The sequence below is a fragment of the Zootoca vivipara genome, chromosome 16 (genome assembly GCF_965207765.1).
Source record: "Zootoca vivipara chromosome 16, rZooViv2.hap1.1, whole genome shotgun sequence".
Classification (NCBI taxonomy): Eukaryota; Metazoa; Chordata; class Lepidosauria; order Squamata; family Lacertidae; genus Zootoca; species Zootoca vivipara.
The window spans coordinates 19,260,993-19,266,992 of record NC_142599.1 but is presented as its reverse complement, the minus strand read 5'-3'; positions in this window follow the sequence as shown (position 1 = coordinate 19,266,992).

Genomic DNA, 6,000 nt, shown 5'->3' with positions numbered 1-6,000 from the left:
GTGCTGCTTTAGAAAGCCCCCCCCCCAAAAAAACCCAGATCACTCAGGCCAATGATGAGGTTAAACCAGGCACCCCCAAACTGTGGCCCTCCAGATGTTTTGGCCTACAACTCCCATGATCCCTAGCTAACAGGACCAGTGGTCGAGGAAGACGGGAATTGTAGTCCAAAACATCTGGAGGGCCGAAGTTTGGGGATGCCTGGGTTAAACATTAAGAGGAATAAGGGGGAGGGAGGGAAAAACTGGCATGATTAGCACACAGCCTTGGTTACCTTGAGCAATATTCTTCCATTTTGTTACAGACTTACACCCGTAGACGTACGTCTTGCCTGCCTTCTTGGCAGGTCCAGCGGACATAGAACAGCCAGTTCTTTCATCGAAATGTATTTCCTCTTTTAACGGGAGAGATGCGAGGGACACTGCGTTGCCAGTGGTTGGGGGAAGCAGCCACCAGAGCAGACCTTTATTGCACTGCACTTTGCAACACAACTATTAATATCAGCGGCCAGGAAAGCACGTCAAGTGCAACTGTGGTACAGCCACATAGACTTACCTGCCTGCCATGATGATTGTGTGGCCGTTATACTCCAAGCCAGGTCATTTGTCACAGGGTTGCAGAGGGAAGGCATGTCTGGGCTTTTCAGCACCTTGGAGAGCTCCCCAGAAAGGCAGACATTGCTCCATTGGTCAAGGCTGTAACTGAGTACTTAAATACTGAAGCATGCCTTCTGATTGGCTTAACCCTGCCCCTAAGCTGAGAGCTAGCAAGGATTTTAAAGGGGCAGAGCCCCATATGGTTTTAGTTTGGCATTGCAAGCAATCTTGGATAACAGTTATATTTTTAAAGGCAGGATAGAAATGGCATGAAACAACAAACTGTCTTTCTTCCAGGGAGTTCAAGGGGGTTCTCAGCCCTTTAAACCTATAACATTAATATAGTTGTCATATCAAGTGCTTATGTGTTGATGAACGCTGCATTACTGTGCAAACAATATTTGATCTATTTCATAGAATCATAGAATTGTAGAGTTGGAAGGGACACTGAGGGTCATCTAGTCCAACCTCCTTCAATGTAGAGGTCTCAACTAAAGCATCCATGATAGATGGCCATCCAACGTCTGCTTAAAAACCTCCAATGAAGGAACTTTTTGAGGGGATTTGACTTTTAGCTGTGTACAGATGGAAGAAAGGAGGATCCTTAATTGTGTACAGTGGTACCTCGGTTTAAGTACACAATTGGTTCCGGAAGTCTGTACTTAACCTGAAGCGTACTTAACCTGAAGTGAACTTTCCCATTGAAAGTAATGGAAAGTGGATTACTCCGTTCCAGATGGTCCGCAGAGTACTTAAACTGAAAGTACTCAAACCGAAGCGTACTTAAACCGAGGTATGACTGTAGTAGGTTTCACTTGTGCTCAAGCAAATGCAAAAAAGAAAGGAAGAAGTAATCTCCCCAGTGCAGAGCAATAACACAGGGCAGACCCACAAAATACATTTAAATCCTAGTCAATGCACATGACCTTCCCAAAGAATCCTGGGAACTGTAGTTTGTTAAGGGCGCTGGGAATTGTAGTTCTGCAAGGGGTCCCAGGATCATTTGGGAGGGAGCCATGTGCTTTAAATATGCATGGAATATTATTTAAATGTGTAGTGTGGCTCTGCCCATAACCATCCACTTTCTCTTATTTCACCACCACCACCTTATATCCTCAGTTGAGCAATTAATGCTCATTTTTCTGTTCCCTTGCTTTAATTAATAAACATTGCAAAGCCCCCACAGAATGCAGCCTTTGATCTGTGCTGATCCCAAGTCAGAAAGGCCTCTGGGGTCTCTTTACCCATCAACAGGCAGGGCTTTGATCACCAAGAGAACTCAAAACACATCCCAGCCCCACGTCCAACACCTCCTCCTCCTCCTTTATGCTTTTGGACTCTGCTCTCTGGGGATTCAAGAGCTGTGAGCTCCAGGGAGCAAAATGTCAGGCTTGGCCCTCGACTCAGATGTTGGTACACTCAAGTTTTGGGGGAAAGAGATGGGCTGACCCTGTGAAAAATCCAGTGGGGAAAATCCACCAGATAAAGTGGGAAGTTAGAATTCTCTTTGAAGCAGGAAGAGGGTGCCGTTAGGGCTGCTTTGTAGTATATTCCATTTTTAATGGCTGTTTTGGGTTTTAATTGGTTGTTTGATGAGGGTTGTAAGCTGCACTGGAAGCTCTTGTGATGGAAAGGAACATAATGGTCAAAACGGCAACAAGGAGGGATGCCAGCGGCATCATACACAGAAATTCAGCAGCCAGGGACTGGATTTGGAAAAGCGACCCTGGCAGCAAAGAGTCGCCGTGGGTCAGATTCACCAGGGGCGGAATCAGTGGGGACTTCTCTGTTAGGGAAATCAGGATAGTGCACCGCCAACGTCAGCCTACCCTCACTTGCCTGCAGGTGTGGGAGAAGGCAGGTCGGTGAGGTTGGCGAGTGGAGCATGGGAAGGGGCAGCAGCCCTAGAGTATACCTACACTTATCAGTTTAAGAGAACGACACACTACATAGGTAAAATCAATTCGAATCCAATTCAGGTACCAGCTGGGATAAAGATCTCCACTCAGAAGGCTTGTTAAACGGCGATTGTGCTGCGACTTTGCAAATCAGCTTCTTTGCATGGTTCCTCGGGAGTTCTGTAATAAAGGCATTCACCAGAAGACTAGGCTGACCTTTGCGGTGAAGAGTTGTAATTAAGAGACCAGATGTAGCTTGAGTTTGTTTTGATCGATAGCTTGCAGACTAGTTCTTTAGGCCCTTCATGCCAGAGTTGCCACAAGCAGGTGGCCTGTTGGGGGCAGCAGTGCTCACCTGACCTCCAGGTTCCTGCTGGTTACCAGAGGTGGGGGGGGAAGCGGGGAGGTTGGAATGGTGCTGACATACCAGCGGGGGAGACAGGTTGGCGCAGTGCACATGCCATGCCAGGCTCCGTTTGCCTCCCCCTCCTCCCTCCCCTCCCCACAATGGAGTAGGGGTCCAGGGTCCAGGGTCAAGGGGAGGGGCAGGGTCGAAGACCTGGTGCTATTTCTGCAGCAGGGTCCCTGTTTCCAGCATCCTAGAGGCACCCAATCAGCATGTACGCAGACCTTTTTAGCCAATGTGAGGATGTCTTCTCACCCTTTGTGCTGATTGGAGCCAATCAGAGTGAAAGGTGGTAAGTCAGTCTCTGAGGATCGGCTCCTAGGGCCAATCTGGGGAAAGGTATGTAGGAAGAACACAGAGGAGTTGTTCTTTCGTATGCGCCAAAGCTTAGCATTTAGGAACCCTGAAAACACAAGGTGCTTCAGTTTCACGAGAATGAGGTGCAACTTCTGTTATGTACAATAGGAATTCAAGGAAAACACCACATAAAGAAAATATTGGGGCATTCTAAATCATTTGCCCATGTATATGTACAGAAAATAGAACTACAGTCGTACCTTGGTTTCCAAACAGGTTAGTTCTCAAACATTTTGGCTCCCGAATGCCACAAACCCAGAAGTGAGTGTTCCAGTTTGCGATCTATTTTGGGAAGCCAAATGTCCGACGGGGCTTCCGTGGCTTCTGATTGGCTGCAAGAGCATCCTGCAGCCAATCGGAAGCCACGCTTTGGTTTCCGAACGTTTGTTCGACTTCCAAGGTATGACTGTATCTAAAAGGCAACATGGGCATGCACCCCTTAATTATAATTACTGCATGATAATAAGACGATTGTATAATCTTAGAAAGTTGTATAATTTCAGAAGGGGGTGTGGGTGAAGGCACACTCTGAATCTGCCCACTACACTACTGCCCTCTATTGTCAGGCAAGCAGCAGTGCCATCACTTAACAGATGGTGACCACAGTGTTGCTATTGGAGGCCGCTCTTGATGGAGGAGCGAGGCTCAGCCACCGCACCTCCCGTCTGAGAGCCTGACCAGGACACTGGCTTCGAATGACCAGTCTGCTCTCCTCCCTCCATCCTGGACTTTAAAAGTTCAGTTGCAGATGTGCCACTAGCTCTTAATTAACAGATCACGCACTCCCCTCTGTTCTTAAGTGTCTTACATTATTGAAGACATTTTCAGAGCCTCGGGCTGCAGCAGAGACAAGTCTGGCACAGTTGTGTGTCAAGGCAGAAATGGATTGACGCTGCCGTCCCTCTGCTCGGTTTGCGCCATGAATTATGGGCAAAGACCAAACCCCCTGCTTGACAGTGATCTGCCTCCCAAGCCAGGTATTCCCAGGAATGAGTGGATCAACTAATCCATACATCAAGTCAACTATTTCCTTCTCTCTCTCTCTCTCTCTCTCTCTCTCTCTCTCTCTCTCTCTCTCTCTCTCTCTCATTGGCCTCCTTCCTTGCAGAACTGTTAGCCAAGTGCATAGGCTGACACAGCTATCCTTCAAAATTCCCCGACGTTTGCAACGCTGTTCTCCAACCGAACTGTACAAAAATGTGTACGTTAGAGAATACAATGTACAAAAATGTTATTATATTACAGGACGTGATTTGTGAAATGGATATGCATTTCTCAAAACCGCACACAAATGTCTTTTTTAGGGGAAATGTACAGTATTCATTCATTCATTCATTCATTCATTCATTCATTCATTCATTCATTTATATCCCACCTTTTTCTCCAAGGAGCTCAAGGGGGTGTACATGATTCTCCCCTTCCTCATTTAATCTCCACAACAACCCTGCAAGGCAGATTAGGGTGGAATCTACACACATATAAAAAACTATGTGAAAATGCTTTTTAAAAAAGTTTTGAAAAATACACTGAATTTTTGCATAGCTCACTGTCGCCATCTAGCGTCCCATTTGTATATTGCACTTTACAACACATTTAAAACGTTTTATTTGTAGCTGGCGCTGTGGGTTAAACCACAGAGTCTAGGGCTTGCTGATCAGAAGGTCGGCGGTTCGAATCCCTGCAACGGGGTGAGCTCCCGTTGCTCGGTCCCAGCTCCTGCCCACCTAGCAGTTCGAAAGCACATCAAAGTGCAAGTAGATAAATAGGGACCGCTCCGGCGGGAAGGTAAACAGCATTTCCGTGCGCTGCTCTGGTTTGCCAGAAGCAGCTTAGTCATGCTGGCCACATGACTCGGAAGCTGTCTGAGGACAAACGCCGGCTCCCTCGGCCTATAGAGCAAGATGAGCGCCGCAACCCCAGAGTCGGACACGACTGGACCTGATCGTCAGGGGCCCCTTTACCTTTACCTAGCTGAGTCCTAGATTGAAAAAGGCAGCGGCTGACCTCCAAGGTCACACAAAATGAGCTTCATGGCTGAGTGGGGACTTGAACCCTGCTCTTCCAGGACTTAGCTCAACACGCTAACCACTACATACAGCACCATTGGCTCTTCAAAATGTTGGTGCATTTTCATGGGGACTTTAAAAAAAAAATCACGTTAGCACTGCAGAAAAAGGAAGAAGTGGATTTCAGGTAGGAAGAATGAGAAACCAAGATAAAGTGAAATGGGCAGCTGGATCCATCCCTCTCTCCAAAGGCCACGCCTGAAATTTCCTCCTTCTTGGTGAAAAAGAGGAAACACCAGCAGACCATGTCTGAAAAGCAGGAAGAGGTTTTAAGATGAAAACAATTTGAGACACGTGTGGAGTGGGAGGAAATATTGTTCAAAATGGTGTGTGTGTGTGTGTGATTTCTTGGCTGCCTCTGACATGGGATGTTTGCTAGCCATCAGCACAACACAGAGTTACATGCCAGAGCAATAAGACCCGGCTATTTCTGTCTCCAGATTAGAGACTTGCTCTTAGAAGGAGCCAGGCAGGGGTTTAGGTAATTAAATGTGCCGAGTTGGATGTGAGCCTTTGGGCAAGCAAAGAGCTGTGTTTAAATCAAGCGACTCCACTCACTCTAGTCGATGAAGAAGTTCCAAAGGGAGCTGTATCAAGCGCTCTCTCTCTCTCTCTTCATCTCTCCCTCCCTCCCCCCACCTCTCTTTCGCTCGCTTGCTCTCACATAGAGACACTTTGC